The sequence below is a fragment of the Triticum aestivum genome, chromosome 6A (genome assembly GCF_018294505.1).
Source record: "Triticum aestivum cultivar Chinese Spring chromosome 6A, IWGSC CS RefSeq v2.1, whole genome shotgun sequence".
Classification (NCBI taxonomy): domain Eukaryota; kingdom Viridiplantae; phylum Streptophyta; class Magnoliopsida; order Poales; family Poaceae; genus Triticum; species Triticum aestivum.
In genome coordinates, this window is record NC_057809.1 from 616,768,627 (window position 1) to 616,786,920 (window position 18,294).

Consider the following 18,294-nt stretch of genomic DNA (forward strand, 5'->3'; position numbering starts at 1 on the left):
GTCCTTATACTTCTTGGCCTCGGTGTCAACTGGTGGTCTGTGTGTTAATCCCTTGGGAGTTCCTATTTTCATGTTTAAACTGTGAAATTGTTGCTATGGCCTTCACTAGCACAAATGCATGTGCGTTGCAATGGGAGAATTTTTTATACGTCTCATGCCTCAATTAATTCTGTTCATCCTCATGTCCTTGTCTCTGTGTGCGCTCCATATAATTTCATTTTAATTAAAGAGCTTTCCTACCTTATTTCTCTAACTGATTTTCATCCTTATTCCTTACACATCTTCCTTATTTTGTCTCAATTCCTTTCCTTCCTTTCTTATCCTCTCTCAATTTCTCTCCTTCCTTTTTTCCTTGCTTGTTGGGAATAGCAAGAGCCAGACCATCCCTCATAGCCATCGCTTCTGTGGTGATCACGACTGCTGCAAATGGAATTAATTTACACCAAGCGACCAGAAGAAAGGACAAAAGGACAAAAGCATGTAAGGAAACACAACAACTGAAGTGGTCGGGTGGTTGTCACGTCCTGCTCTGAGTTATGTTATATGGTATAGTTTTATTTTGTTCATGCTAGGATGCCGCTAGATAAGGTATTTGTTCCGAGAGCTGAGTGGGGTTGTCCGGTATGTAGTTGTGGTGTCCTTATACTTTTTCGCCTCGGTGTCAACCGGTGGTCTGTTTCTTAATCCCTATAGAGTTCCTATTTTCATGTTGAAATTGTTGCTATAGCCTTCATATGGGACAACCCACAAACCTGCTCAGCTCGCTCCACTGCTATCTTATAGAAGGTTGGCTATCCTTTTTTATCTGAATTAGTATGTTAAATTAAAATATGTTCATGGGTTTCCGATATCTTGGCAAAGCATGAATTTTAAAAATATTATGGAATTTCAAATATTCATGGATTTCAAAAATTTGCAAACCTGAAATGAATTTTAATTTTTCTAAAATATTTGTAAACTTAAAAAATATTTATTGAGGTAAAAATATTCATGAATTTTAAAAAATATTTAGAATTTCTTTTAAAAATATATCTAGGGATTAATTATAAACGTTCATGAATTAAAATTTTAGAAATAGAAAAGAGTATAAAATCCAAAAAGAAAAAGACAAAAAAATCAATAACCTCAACCAACTACCCACACCGTTACATGCGCCTAGCAACCCACAACCCTCGATGCACTTGAAGACTCCAAATCTAGAGAGTTTAGTATCAAAATAGATACAAACTTTTCAGGTGTTTGTAAAATTTCATCCAGGTATAGCATTCGAGTTATTTCTGGGCAAAACTTTGGTAGCACCTAAAACATTTTAGCATATTTGATGTTAAAAAGTATATATATATTTTTTTGGAAATTTTTACTATTGATTTTGAAATTATTGTTCATCTGGGTGTAGTAAACCCAAGTGTACAACCGAGAATCGGGCATGGCTGGCCCATAGGCCGAGCAAAGAAGAGGACGACCCCGATTCGATTGCAATATATTTCAATGAGACATGGTTGTATGAAACATGAATATTTAAATTGATAATATATTTATTAAAACTAAAGAATAAATATTATATATTGTATTATATTGATGTATAACTGAAAAATATTTGTTAAATATAAGTGGCATGATATAAAAAAAACTTTTTTCATGCATGTTGAGTGAGCCCTTGATGAAATGGCATATGTGGTAAGAGCAACTCCAATAGTTCCCTCTCTCTAAAGTAACCGCCGTTTATGGAAAGTTGGAGCAAAAAACCTCTCCATCAGTTCCCGTAAACTAGCTTTATCTTTAGAGGATTCCATAAAGATCCCCGCTGATTTACGGGAAGATGGTCTTCCCGTATCTTTTTGGCAGGATTGCAACCGCCTGAAACTTCCGCGCGCAGACCGCCGAAACGCCGCTGCCCCATCGGAACTTCGCCGAAAAGTCAACCCACTGTTCCGCCCGCGCCATAACACCGACCGCCGCCGCCGCCTTGCCCGCGTCGTCGCCCGCCGCCACGGCCTCGCCGGTGGCCATAGCACCTCCCGCCGATGTCACTGACCGACTGATCCCACTAATTATCTATTTTTTTTGTTTAATTAAAAGTAAAAAATGCATTTAGGGAGAGTATATTAGGGGAACTGATAAAAGTTACTTCCAATAAACTTCTCTTATCTTTTACGGGAAGGCTAAAAAACTACTTTCATGGGAAGATTTTTAAGGGAACTGTTGGAGTTGCTCTAAGGTGGGATGTGTGCACGTTGAGGTAAATATAAATAGTAGGGATCAACTAATAATGGAAAGTTGCTTCTCAACACTGATATTCCATTAATACACGGTCTGATCGCCGGTCACCGCACTTGATTACATCATCAGGATAGCTGGCGAAGCATTCCCTAAATTCACCATCAGCTAGGTCTGCACTCATATTCGCCAGCGCATGCGCTGGTTTATTACAAGTCTGAATCTGATGTCACTGAAAAGCATACCCAGGGGTGCAAAATCGTAAGTGCTAGAGGAGGTGGCTTGCTGCAGGACTTGGCAGTCTGTCTGAAACATTACCCAGCCAACCCCAATCCTGCTGCCCATTGTACTGCATGATACAGAGCTAGAGTTTCAGCATGTAGAGCACTCGACAGACCATGCTTAGCCCCAGCCGCTGCAAAATGCAACTCCCATGTATTGTCTCTTCAGATGAAACCCCAACCTCCAGTTCCTGAGTTTATCGAGAACGCAACATCTGAGTTGATTTTTACCATGTCACTTGGGGGCTTTTCCCAGTTCACTCGCTGCATTGGCATTGTCACCGTGGGCTTGGGGCTGAGAAACTCCTGCCACTCTGTAACGTGACGATTAACAGTATAGCAAAAACCATCCGCCTCCATTCTTTTCTCCCCATGGTTGCCCCTATTCCGTTCTGTCCACCAACACCATAAGAAAGCTACCACCTGAAGCTTTTTTTTTTTAGAAGAAAAGGGCTCAACGCCCCGGTTCCATTGCATGCAACGAAACCACCGAACATGTTTTGTTATGGAGCTACAAGGCACGCGGGAAAAAAGCAGAGACGCTGCCCCAGCAGAATGAAAACACCACAGTGTCTACACTCCATGAAGGAGCAAAAGAGACAAAGAGCGAAAAGACCACACCCAGTAGAGGCTACAGCCAGCAAACATATTTCAGAGGTTAAGGATCACGCCCATATCTTCAGAGAGAAAAGCCACCCCCGAAGCAAGGAGTCCTTCCACCGCACTGGTTCAGTCCTAGCCATGGTCTGGCCAAAGGAGAAGAGGCGGTGCTCGCGCCAAATGCTCCATCTTTTGTACCAGGAGACGACATCTCCTCTTCACTGAATCCGCGCACCTGATCTCCCACAAGGTTAAAAAAGAAGCTGTCTTTTGCCACATGACCTGCATACCAAGCCAAGGTACAGCATTAAAGTAAATATCGTTGCGATACATCCAGAGAGCCCATAATGCAGTTGCATGAAGCATACTATCTGCAGTTTTGTTGTCGTTTCTAGCCCACCACTCAAGGAGCCCATGCGAGTTAAGCTCGAAATTGCATCCTATGGGGCTAAAGATCTCTCTCTAGAGTTCTCTCGCAACCACACAATTAAAAAAATATGATTAACCGATTCTGCTTCTTTACAGAATAGGCAGGTAGGATCAGCTACATGTTGCTGTTGGGGAACGTAGTAATTTCAAAAAAATTCCTACGCACACACAAGATCATGGTGATGCATAGCAACGAGAGGGGAGAGTGTTGTCCACGTACCTTTGTAGACCGAAAGCGGAAGCGTTAGCACAACGCGGTTGATGTAGTCGTACGTCTTCACGGCCCGACCGATCAAGCACCGAAACTAAGGCACCTCCGAGTTCTAGCACACGTTCAGCTCGATGACGATCCCCGGACTCCGATCCAGCAGAATGTCGGGGAAGAGTTCCGTCAGCATGACGGCATGGTGACGATCTTGATGTTCTACTTTCGCAAGGCTTCGCCTACGCACCACTACAATATTATCGAGGACTATGGTGGAGGGGGGCACCGCACACGGCTAAGAGATCAATGATCAACTGTTGTGTCTATGGGGTGCCCCTGCCCCCGTATATAAAGGAGCAAGGGAGGGAGGCGGCCGACCTAGGAGGAGGGCACGCCAAGGGGGGAGTCCTACTCCCACCGGGAGTAGGACTCCTCCTTCCCTTGTTGGAGTAGGAGAGAAGGAAATAAGGGGAGAGGAACAAGGAAAAGTGGGCTGCACCCCTTGTCCAATTCGGACGAGAGGGGGGGCGCGCGCCTCCTTCCTTTTGGCCTCTCTCCTCTGTTCCCGTATGGCCCAATAAGGCTCATATACTCCTCGGCAAATTCCCGTAACTCTCCGGTACTCCGAAAAATACCCGAATCATTCGGAACCTTTCCGATTTCCGAATATAGTCGTCCAATATATCGATCTTTACGTCTCGACCATTTCGAGACTCCTCGTCATGTCCCTGATCTCATCCGAGACTCCGAACTCCTTCGGTACATCAAAACTCATAAACTCATAATATAACTGTCATCGAAACCTTAAGCATGCGGACCCTACGGGTTCGAGAACAATGTAGATATGACCGAGACACGTCTCCGGTCAATAACCAATAGCGGAACCTGGATGCTCATATTGGCTCCCACATATTCTACGAAGATCTTTATCGGTCAGACTGCATAACAACATACGATGTTCCCTTTGTCATCGGTATGTTACTTGCCCAAGATTCGATCGTCGGTATCTCAATACCTAGTTCAATCTTGTTACCAGCAAGTCTCTTTACTCGTTCCGTAATACATCATCCTGCAACTAACTCATTAGTTGCATTGCTTGCAAGGCTTAAGTGATGTGCATTACCGAGAGGGCCCAAAGATACCTCTCCGACAATCGGAGTGACAAATTCTAATCTCGAAATACGCCAACCCAACAAGTACCTTCGGAGATAGCTGTAGAGCACCTTTATAATCACCCAGTAACGTTGTGACGTTTGGTAGCACACAAAGTGTTCCTCTGGTAAACGGGAGTTGCATAATCTCATAGTCATAGGAACATGTATAAGTCATGAAGAAAGCAATAGCAACAAACTAAACGATCAAGTGCTATGCTAACGAAATGGGTCAAGTCAACCACATCATTCTCCTAATGATGTGATCCCGTTAATCAAATGACAACTCATGTCTATGGTTAGGAAACATAACCATCTTTGATCAACGAGCTAGTCAAGTAGAGGCATACTAGGGACACTCTGTTTGTCTATGTATTTACACATGTATTATGTTTCCGGTTAATACAATTCTAGCATGAATAATAAACATTTATCATGATATAAGAAAATAAATAATAACTTTATTATTGCCTCTAGGGCATATTTCCTTCAGTCTCCCACTTGCACTAGAGTCAATAATCTAGTTCACATCGCCATGTGATTTAATACCAATAGTTCACATCACCATGTGATTAACACCCATAGTTCACATTGACATGTGACCAACACCCAAAGGGTTTATTAGAGTCAATAATCTAGTTCACATCGCTATGTGATTAACACCCAAAGAGTACTAAGGTGTGATCATGTTTTGCTTGTGAGAGAAGTTCAGTCAACGGGTCTGCCACATTCAGATCCGTAAGTATTTTGCAAATTTCTATGTCAACAATGCTATGCACGGAGCTACTCTAGCTAATTGCTCCCACTTTCAATATGTATCCAGATTGAGATACAGAGTCATCTGGATCAGTGTCAAAATTTGCATCGACGTAACCCTTTACGACGAACCTTTTTGTCACCTCCATAATCGAGAAACATATCCTTATTCCACTAAGGATAATTTTGACCGCTGTCTACTGATCTACTCCTAGATCAATATTGTACTCCCTTGCCAAACTCAGGGCAGGGTATACAATAGGTTTGGTACACAGCATGGCATACTTTATAGAACCTATGGCTGAGGCATAGGGAATGACTTTCATTTTCTCTCTATCTTCTGCCGTGGTCGGGTTTTGAGTCTTACTCAACTTCACACCTTGTAACACAGGCAAGAACTCCTTCTTTGACTGTTCCATTTTGAACTACTTCAAAATCTTGTCAAGGTATGTACTCATTGAAAAACTTATCAAGTGTCTTGATCTATCTCTATAGATCTTGATGCTCAATATGTAAGCAGCTTCACCGAGGTCTTTCTTTGAAAAACTCCTTTCAAACATTTCTTTATGCTTTACAGAATAATTCTACATTATCTCCGATCAACAATATGTCATTCACATATACTTATGAAAAATGTTGTAGTGCTCCCACTCACTTTCTTGTAAATACAGGCTTCACCGCAAGTCTGTATAAAACTATATGCTTTGATCAACTTATCAAAGCGTATATTCCAACTCCGAGATGCTTGCACCAGTCCATAGATGGATCGTTGGAGCTTGCATGTTTTGTTAGTATATTTAGGATTGACAAAACCTTCTGGTTGCATCATATACAACTCTTCTTTAATAAATCCATTAGGGAATGCAGTTTTGTTTATCCATTTGCCAGATTTCATAAAATTCGGCAATTGCTAACATGATTCGGACAGACTTAAGCATAGATACGAGTGAGAAACTCTCATCGTAGTCAACACCTTGAACTTGTCGAAAACCTTTTTCCGACAATTCTAGCTTTGTAGATAGTAACACTAATATCAGCGTCCGTCTTGCTATTGAAGATCCATTTAATCTCAATGGCTCGCCGATCATTGGGCAAGTCAATCAAAGTCCATACTTTGTTCTCATACATGGATCTCATCTCACATTTCATGGCCTCAAGCCATTTCATGGAATCTGGGCTCATCATCGCTTCCTCATAGTTCGTAGGCTCATCATGGTCAAGTAACATGACCTCTAGAACAGGATTACCGTACCACTCTGGTGCGAATCTCACTCTGGTTTACCTACGAGGTTTCGGTAGTAACTTGATCTGAAGTTACATGATCATCATCATTAGCTGCCTCACTAATTGGTGTAGTAGTCACAGGAACAGATTTCTATGATGAACTACTTTCCAATAAGGGAGCAGGTACAGTTACCCCATCAAGTTCTACTTTCCTCCCACTCACTTCTTTCGAGAGAAACTCCTTCTCTAGAAAGGATCCATTCTCAGCAATGAATATCTTGTCTTCGGATCTGTGATAGAAGGTGTACCCAACATTTTCTTTTGGGTATCCTATGAAGACGCACTTCTCCGATTTGGGTTTGAGCTTATCAGGTTAAAACTTTTTCACATAAGCAATGCAACCTCAAACTTTAAGAAACGACAGCTTAGGTTTCTTGCCAAACCATAGTTCATACGGTGTCGTCTCAACGGATTTAGATGGTGCCCTATTTAACGTGAATGTAGCTGTCTCTAATGCATAACCCCAAAACGATAGCGGTAAATCAGTAAGAGACGTCATAGATCGCACCATATCTAATAAAGTACGGTTACGACGTTCAGACACACCATTACACTGTGGTATTCCAGGTGGCGTGAGTAGTGAAACTATTTCACAATGTTTTAACTGAAGACCAAACTCGTAACTCAAATATTTTCCTTCTACGATCATATCATAGAAACTTTTATTTTTGTTACGATGATTCTCCACTTCACTCTGAAATTCTTCGAACTTTTCAAATGTTTCAGATTTGTGTTTCATCAAGTAGATATACTCATATCTGCTCAAATCATCTGTGAAGATCAGAAAATAATGATACCTGCCGCGAGCCTCAATATTCATCAGACCACATACATCAGTATGTATGATTTCCAACAAATCTGTTGGTTGCTCCATTGTTTCGGAGAATGGAGTCTTAGTCATCTTGCCCATGAGGCATGGTTCGCAAGCATCAATTGATTCATAATCAAGTGATTCCAAAAGCCCATCAGCATGGATTTTCTTCATGCATTTTACACCAATATAACCTAAACGGCAGTGCCACAAAGAAGTTGCACTATCATTATTAACTTTGCATCTTTTGGTTTCAATATTATGAATATGTGTATCACTACGATCGAGATCCAACGAACCATTTTCATTGGGTGTGTAACCATATAAGGTTTTATTCATGTAAACAGAACAACAATTTATTCTCTTACTTAAATGAATAACCGTATTGCAATAAACATGATCAAATCATATTCATGCTCAACGCAAACACCAAATGACACTTATTTAGGTTCAACACTAATCTCGAAAGTATAGGGAGTGTGCGATGATGATCATATCAATCTTGGAACCACTTCCAACACACATCGTCACTTCACCCTTAACTAGTCTCTGTTTAATCTGCAACTCCCATTCGAGTTACTACTCTTAGCAACTAAACCAGTATCAAATACCGAGGGGTTGTTACGAACACTAGTAAAATACACATCAATAATATGTATATCAAATATACCTTTGTTCATTTTGCCATCCTTCTTATCCGCCAAATACTTGGGGTAGTTCCGCTTCCAATGACCAGTCCCTTTGCAATAGAAGCACCCAGTTTCAGGCTTCGGTCCAGACTTGGGTTTTTCACTTGAGCAGCAACTTGCTTGTCGTTCTTCCCCTTTCTTCCCTTTGTCCCTTTACTTGAAACTAGCGGTTTTGTTTACCATCAACACTTGATGCTTTTCTTGATTTCTACCTTCGTCGATTTAAGCATCGCGAAGAGCTTGGGAATCGTTTCCATTATCCCCTGCATATTATAGTTCATCACGAAGTTCTACTAACTTGGTGATGGTGACTAGAGAATTCTGTCAATCACTATTTTATCTGGAAGATTAACTCCCACTTGATTCAAGCGATTGTAGTACCCAGACAATCTGAGCACATGCTCACTGCTTGAGCTATTCTCCTCCATCTTTTAGCTATAGAACTTATTGGAGACTTCATATCTCCCAGCTCGGGTATTTGATTGAAATATTAACTTCAACTCCTGGAACATCTCATATGTTCCATGACGTTAAAAACGTCTTTGAAGTCCCGATTCTAAGCCGTTAAGCATGATGCACTAAACTATCAAGTAGTCATCATATTGAGCTAGCCAAACGTTCAGAACGTCTGCATCTGCTCCTGCAATAGGTCTGTCACCTAGCGGTGCATCAAGGACATAATTCTTCTGTGCAGCAATGAGGATAATCCTCAGATCAAGGATCCAATCCGCATCATTGCTACTAACATTTTTCAACTTAGTTTTCTCTAGGAACATATAAAAATTAAATAGGGAGCAACATCGCGAGCTATTGATCTACAACATAGATATGCTAATACTACCAGGACTAAGTTCATGATAAATTAAAGTTCAATTAATCATATTACTTAAGAACTCCCACTTAGATAGACATCCCTCTAATCATCTAAGTGATCACGTGATCCAAATCAACTAAACCATAACCGATCATCACGTGAAATGGAATAGCTTTCAATGGTGAACATCATTATGTTGATCATATCTACTATATGATTCACGCTCGACCTTTCGGTCTCAGTGTTCCGAGGCCATATCTGCATATGCTAGGCTCGTCAAGTTTAACCTGAGTATTCTGCGTGTGGAAAACTGGCTTGCACCCGTTGTAGATGGACGTAGAGCTTATCACACCCGATCATCACGTGGTGTCTGGGCACGACGAACTTTGGCAACGGTGCATACTCAGGGAGAACACTTTTATCTTGAATTTAGTGAGAGATCATCTTATAATGCTACCATCAAATAAAGCAAGATAAGATGCATAAAAGATAAACATCACATGTAATCAATATATGTGATATGATATGGCCATCATCATCTTGTGCTTGTGATCTCCATCTCCGAAGCACCATCATGATCACCATCGTCACCGGCGCGACACCTTGATCACCATCGTAGCATCGTTGTCGTCTCGCCAATCTTATGCTTCCACGACTATCGCTACCGCTTAGTGATAAAGTAAAGCATTACAGCGCAATTGCATTGCATACAATAAAGCGACAACCATATGGCTCCTACCAGTTGCCGATAACTCGGTTACGAAACATGATCATCTCATACAATTAAATTTAGCATCATTTCTTGACCATATCACATCACAACATGCCCTGCAAAAACAAGTTAGACGTCCTCTACTTTGTTGTTGCAAGTTTTACGTGGCTGCTACGGGCTGAGCAAGAACCGTTCTTACCTACGCATCAAAACCACAACGATAGTTCGTCAAGTTAGTGCTGTTTTAACCTTCTCAAGGACCGGGCGTAGCCATACTCGGTTCAACTAAAGTTGGAGAAACTGACACCCGCCAGCCACCTGTGTGCAAAGCATGTCGGTAGAACTAGTCTCGCATAAGCGTACGCGTAATGTCGGTCCGGGCCGCTTCATCCAACAATACCGCCGAACCAAAGTATGACATGCTGGTAAGCAGTATGACTTATATCGCCCACAACTCACTTGTGTTCTACTCGTGCACAACATCAACACATAAAACCTAGGCTCGGATGCCACTGTTGGGGAACGTAGTAATTTCAAAAAAATTCCTACGCACACGCAAGATCATGGTGATGCATAGCAACGAGAGGGGAGAGTGTTGTCCACGTACCCTCGTAGACCGAAAGCGGAAGCGTTAGCACAACGTGGTTGATGTAGTCATACGTCTTCACGGCCCGACCGATCAAGCACCGAAATTACGACACCTCCGAGTTCTAGCACACGTTCAGCTCGATGACGATCCCCGGACTCCGATCCAGCAGGATGTCGGGGAAGAGTTCCGTCAGCACGACGGCATGGTGACGATCTTGATGTTCTACTGTCGCAGGGCTTCGCCTAAGCACCACTACAATATTATCGAGGACTATGGTGGAGGGGGGCACCGCACAGGGCTAAGAGATCAATGATCAACTGTTGTGTCTATGGGGTGCCCCACCTGCCCTCATATATAAAGGAGCAAGGGAGGGAGGCGGCCAGCCTAGGAGGAGGGCGCGCCAAGGGGGGAGTCCTACTCCCACCGGGAGTAGGACTCCTCCTTCCCTTGTTGGAGTAGGAGAGAAGGAAAGAGGGGGAGAGGAACAAGGAAAAGTAGGATGCACCCCTTGTCCAATTCGGACCAGAGGGGGGGGGGGGCACGCGCCTCCTTCCTTTTGGCCTCTCTCCTCTATTCCCGTATGGCCCAGTAAGGCCCATATACTCCCCGGCGAATTCCCGTAACTCTCCGGTACTCCGAAAAATACCCGAATCACTCGGAACCTTTCCGATGTCCGAATATAGTCGTCCAATATATCGATCTTTACGTCTTGACCATTTCGAGACTCCTCGTCATGTCCCTGATCTCATCCGGGACTCCGAACTCCTTCGGTACATCAAAACTCATAAACTCATAATATAACTGTCATCGAAACTTTAAGCGTGCGGACCCTATGGGTTCGAGAACAATGTATACATGACCGAGACACGTCTCCAGTCAATAACCAATAGCGGAACCTGGATGCTCATATTGGCTCCCACATATTCTACGAAGATCTTTATCGGTCAGACCGCATAACAACATACGATGTTCCCTTTGTCATCGGTATGTTACTTGCCCGAGATTCGATCGTCGGTATCTCAATACCTAGTTCAATCTCGTTACCGGCAAGTCTCTTTACTCGTTCCGTAATACATCATCCTGCAACTAACTCATTAGTTGCAATGCTTGCAAGGCTTAAGTGATGTGCATTACCGAGAGGGCCCAGAGATACCTCTCCGACAATCGGAGTGACAAATCCTAATCTCGAAATACGCCAACCCAACAAGTACCTTTGGAGACACTTGTAGAGCACCTTTATAATCACCCAGTTATGTTGTGACGTTTGGTAGCACACAAAGTGTTCCTCCGGTAAACGGGAGTTGCATAATCTCATAGTCATAGGAACATAAGTCATGAAGAAAGCGATAGCAACAAACTAAACGATCAAGTGCCTAACGGAATGGGTCAAGTCAATCACATCATTCTCCTAATGATGTGATCCTATTAATCAAATGATAACTCATGTCTATGGTTAGGAAACATAACCATCTTTGATCAACGAGCTAGTCAAGTAGAGGCATACTAGTGACACTCTGTTTGTCTATGTATTCACACATGTATTATGTTTCCGGTTAATACAATTATAGCATGAATAATAAACATTTATCATGATATAAGGAAATAAATAATAACTTTATTATTGCCTCTAGGGCATATTTCCTTCAGCTGCCTCTTCATAAGATTGTCTCTGGTGAGTAGCTTGTTCCTCACAAGCAACCAGAGAAAGATCTGGATCCTCTCAGGAACATTGGCTTTCCAGATCAACATAATGTTGTCTGGAACCACTCCTCTAAAATTCACAAAATTATAATAAGACTTAACAGTGTATATACCCTTAGGCTCCAGATCCCAAATAATAGTGTCCTCACGATCATTTAAGCTCAGATCCTTGACCACACTAAAAAGCTCATTCCAAGCAGTAAGCATGTCTGGCGAAAAACATCTCCTAAAGTTAATTTTCAGAGTCACGCCATCCCACACCTCACTGATGGAGACATTGGTAGTATTGGCAATATTATACAACTCCCAACAACTAGTTGCAAGTGTAGAATTGCCAGTCCACCTATCTTCCCAAAACCTAACACTCTTGCCATTACCCACCTTCCAGGAAAAGCCAAATTTTGCAGCTTTAATAGCCCAAAGAATGCCTTTCCAAAGGGGGAGGCTCCAATATCAGGGCATGCAAAAATGTTAGGTTTGCAAGTTTTATATTTGGCGTCAATGATTTGTTTCCAAATTTTACCATCATCGTTGAAATATCTCTTAGCCCACGAAGCTAGCAGGCTGAGATTCATATCAGCAATGTCAGGAATGCCCAAACCACCATACTGTTTTAAAGGCAATATTACCCCAAGCAGCTAGGTGGTATTTATGACGGCCTTCATAGTCATCCCAAAAGCAGTGAGCAAGTTGAGAGTTGATCATATTAGTAACCCACTTAGGGAATTTAATAATTCTCATAAGATAGCAGGGGATTCTAGATAGACAAGACTGGACAAGGGTAAGTCGCTTAATTACCAGAGGAAAGTAATCTCCCTCTCCAACCGGCTCCCTTCTTAATAATTTTATCTACAGTGGGTTGTAAATCCTCTTTCCTAAGTTTATTATAGTGAAGAGGGGCTCCTAAAATATTTGATAGGAAAATCTCCAAGCTTACACCCCAAAACCTGAGCAAATAATTTTGCTTCCTCACGGTCAATGTTAATAGGAAATAGATCACACTTATGGAAATTGATCCTCCTCCCTGATAGCTGTGCAAAACAAGACAGTAACCACTTAAGGTTTCTAGCAAAAGAAAATGGCAAAGCAAAAATGGCTGACAGTGTTTCTTTGGTCGAGGTACAGTTGAGAAGCATTAGCCTAACATCTTACGGAAACATGGCTCTCCATCTGTAGTTCACTTGCTTGCATTTCAGAAAGAGGTGTCCCCCATCCTCAAAATATTTCTCACACACAACGCAACGTGTGTCCAGATCCACACCTTTGCGGTTAATATTCATATACATTGGGTGACTATTGTGTGCAAACCGCCACAAGAAATGATAAACCCTCTGAGGGTAGTTTACATCCCAGATCTCATGAAAGACTCCATTTGCCTGATCGCCTCCTCTTTCAGCAACTTCACATGGATCTTATACGCCAACTTAACGGAGAAAATCCCTTTACTATCAAAATGCCAGGCTATAAAGTCTTCCCCATGGTCACAAATTGGGATATTTAGAAATTGTTTGGACATCATCTGGGTGGAAACAATCTGCAACCAAGCTGTTGTCCCATCTGCCTGTATGAGGATCGATTAATTCAGACACTCTGGACAGAAGGTTTGCTCCTTCGTGTGAAACTGGTCTGCAGGTTGCACTGCACCCCTTGGGATCCATGGATCATCCCAAATTCTCACGCTAGTTCTGTCACCAATTCTCCATATAATACCCTCCTACAACACTTCCAGCCCTCTCAGGATGCTGCTGTTAGAATAAATCCGAGGCCACCGTCGATCATCCGAGGACCAAGCAATCACACGAGCACGGCACTAAAATTTGTTAACGAGGTTCACCGATATGGCTACATCACCGGGGCCTGACTATGGGCGCTCCTCCCCATGACACCATCACAATACCGCACACCGGCCATCTGGACGCCGGCACACGCTGCCGGCTTCCCCTTGCGCGCATGTGCTATTATGTTGGCATAGGTTACATCGTGTGTCTACCCCCATTATATATGAGAGGCCTAGGATACAAGTGTCCTACCGGGGCACGACTCCATACCCTATGTAAACACAGTACTACTCAGAGTCCAACTATAACCTACCTTGTACACAATATTCGACACAACTCTAACAAACTCCACCTCGACGAATATTCTCCACCACCTTGAATTCGTCCATGTGTCAAACTTCCATGTACATTGGATTTGAGTTTATCTCATGAGCACCGCTGCTACTCCAAAGACTCCATGTGACTCCACCTGCAACTTGTAGTCCTTTTTTTTCTTGACCACAATCAACACTCGAGCAAAATTAAGTTCCTTGTTACTCTAGTTTGTGCTCCCAACTTCCAGAGTATCAGTCCAACGCCATCACACACTGATCACTGACCTGCGTGAAAGTGAACAACTCACATATTAGGTGTCACACATAAGAGTTACCTGAACTCAACATCACCGCTCCTTTCTTGACCGCCTGTCTAAAACTTGAAGGAATTTCACCGTTGCTTGTAGTCATCCCGAGTCAAATTCGCAGTCATCTCACCACATGTATGACCACCAGAGCCCTGGCATGTCTCCATATCCCATGCGCACCGCACGCCTCACCGCTATTACCGCGTCGAGCCTCCGGTGTCCTAGTCGAGTCTCAAGGGTCGCGAACCCACACACTCAACCTCCACTGCAGAGTACCACCGATCATCACCGACCGATGACAAGTTTCACGCTTCCATCAGAACACTGGGCTCCAGTCCAAACTGCATGTTACTCGCTTTTCCCGCTGAATAGGCTTCGACTCTCTGTCGACTACGCCGTAGCCCCTCAAGCAGCTCTACCTTCAACATGACTCCATGGTAGATGATCAGTCCACCCTCGCGCCCCGTCGACTTCAAGCTCACATGTGCACCGTCTTGAATCAACCCCGCGCCATAGTCTTGTCGAAGCCACACAAGCCCTCGGGCCTGCGCCACGTGTTTCCATGCCCCAGAAGTCGGTCACCATCAGCATCACGCTCCTACGTCGTCTTCGCCGATCCCACCACCGTCTTCTGTACCAACTGTCGGTGTCAAAACTGGCGGATCTCGGGTAGGGGGTCCCAAACTATGCGTCTAAGGCGGATGGTAACAGGAGGCAGGGGACACGATGTTTTACCCAGGTTCGGGCCCTCTTGATGGAGGTAAAACCCTACGTCCTACTGTTGATCGAGAGGGGTGTGGCGTACCGCAAAACGGAGGAAACGGACTTGTGTTGGAGCGCCTACGGTCGAAACGAGGTCCTGTTCATCGAGAGAGGTGTGACGTACCTCAAAACGGGACTCCACGGGCTAATGTTCATCCACCGTCTACTGCATCACTCGGCCCCGACCACCCACCTTAGCCGAGAACTCCCTGAAATTTTCCTCGCCCTCGCTTCTACCACGATTTTTTCCATCATGGGCGGCCCATAGAATGTCATGCAGGTGCGTCTCCGGCCCGCTCAGGACGAAAAGCCCATTTTCTGTCATATTTTTTTGTCATAGAAGTAGGAGCCCACCACATCCATGATGATACCCGGTTTTGTCACAATTATCGTCATAGATGTGTCATAAGCATGAAAGAAAAGAAATTCGTTCGGCCCAAAATGTCACGGATGTGTCCTTTTTGTAGTGTTAGGTGTACCATCCAGCTGCAGTTCTTTGCCTGTGTGGTCTCTCAGTATTGCAGGAGTCACTCGAGGCGAGTTGATCTAGTTGTCCTTCATTTGGACACTGCCTTGACCTTCTTCACCCTCATTCGCTTGTGCTGTTTTAGGATCTAACAATAGGCACCTGAAGTTTTCTTGGATTTTATCGAAGTTCTTCTGCATGGTGGCAAAATTCATGTTCACTGTTGCCTGAAATTGTTGAAACTCCTTGCGGTCTTCTTCTCTGTCCTGCCGTAGCGTCTTGATGTCTAATTCAAGGGACTCCAGCTGCAATTCAGCCGTCGAACCAGAATCAGCCAGGCCTGTCATCTTGAAGTCGTCGGCTATCACCACCATAGAGGGTTGGGAGGGTGGGATGAACTCGTCACCACCGCCTACGCCGTCGCCTGCCTCCGATGGTACACGATCAGATCACATGAGCTGGGGTTTTACCACCCGAGAAGTAATCCCAGGCAACCAGATTGTACTCTGACTGCACCCGAACGCTGCCACTCTGGCTGCCAACTGATGTCGCCGCCGCCGGATCAGGGCTCGAAGAAGGATTTTATAGCCGCAACCAACCTCTACTTCGCCCCAATCAACTCCACTACCGAGAAAAGACTGGCTCTTGATACCAATTGTCAGGACCAGAGCTCTGAATTAAGCAATTTAACTACCGCAACATCGATTTGAGGGAAGAACAGGAGCTTGAAACTAGGGTTTCTTTGATAGAAAATGGGGAAAGTAGTTTAGCACGCCACTGGCGGCTAGGGTTTGCACCCAATACAAAACAACATGCCCTCTCTCATGGATTGTGGCTGGCTTTATAGCCATTACAAGTTGGTAAAAAGTAGAAGTAAAGCAAAACAGAGCACATGGCTATGCCGGGTAAGCTACAGCTACTCATTTGCATCAGCAGCCGCAGGATGGCAGATCGATGGAGGAGAGATGCCCTCCGCCGATGAACCGTTATTTTTGAACCAGGACCACATGATGGAGGATCCACGGCTGTTATAGCTTCTGGCACGCTGGAACAGGGGAATACATGAACAGGGTCTGACAGATGGGTTGCGGGGCTTCGTCGTCATGCTATTCGTCTTCCTGCGCTGCATCCGAGGATTCGATTTCGTTGGTTTCCTTATGTCTTGATTATTTCGTTGGTATGGAAGGGGGTTTTGATTTTTTGTTGGGGGAGAGGGTGGCGGGGGTTGTCTCGGCTGAAACCCAAATAGCGGAGGCGATTGAATCAAAACTTGTTCTATGGCGTATGTTATCGATTTGTTCCCATATGGTGTGGCGGGAACGTAGGATCCTCTGTTTTAGGGATGCTTCCATGTGCCCGTGCACACTGTGTGCTCATCTTGATTGCTTCTCGGCCATGGATTCATGCCGATTGCTTCTTTGCCTGCTACTCCTCCGTTGTCGCCCTTTGCCTGCCTCCTACAACGCTGTCGTCACCCCAGGGAACCGGTGTAGGTGTTTGTCACAGCCTCCGTCGCTCTGTGGCCAACCTCCATCTTGTGCTTAATCACAAGTGTGCTTTGCCCACTATAGAAATAAACACATCTGGTAGACAAATTTAGCAACAAGCTATTAGAGCAAATAAGATCCCATGGTTTAATGCAGAAAAAGGTTGATTGGAGCCTACCTGATAGTTTCAAGCTCTTCACTACAATAATAGGTGCAGCGTCAACAAGGTCCAAGAGCTCTTCAACAAGTGGTGGCAAGATCATTCCAAAGATAAATGGTAACAATCTTATTTGTGCAGTCAAATTAGTTGTAAGTATCACACTTTAAGCTATCAATACAGTATACATCATATTTTTAGTCATCAACAAGTTAAGTTGCTGCTTACGAGTCATCTGCCAAGAACAATGTCACGCTTTGGGACTGACTCATTGTCAATCTTTCTTCTGATGGTGATAGTAGGTGATACACTTTGAACAGCACCAATGATATCCAGAGATAAAATATAGAACGGAGTAATTAGTCATACTGCATGCAACGAGGTACTGGGATTTATTGGTCTAATCAGGATGCTTGGTTCATGTTCCCCATTACTTTGTTGTTCATGATTTTTTTGGGGGGTCTGGATCTAAATGCATGACCTAGCACCAGGTTCTTGGAGTATTTTTCAACATAAACAAAATGTGCCCTGTCCTTTTTGCTTTGTTAAGATGCATTGATGCTCCTTGCTTTATTTATGCACATGCGCCGGCTGCTAGAGTTGGCTACAATTTTCTCTTATCCTGCGTCAGCTAACTTCAACCTAAATGGCAAATTGTGTCCTTTTGCCTGGACTATAATCATTATTCAGAATTTTGCAGCTGGCCAGTACAACATTCAGAACCAGTGAGTGACCCTGGGAAATATTTCTGTAAAAAGATATGCAGATTTTCTTGGTTGTTCC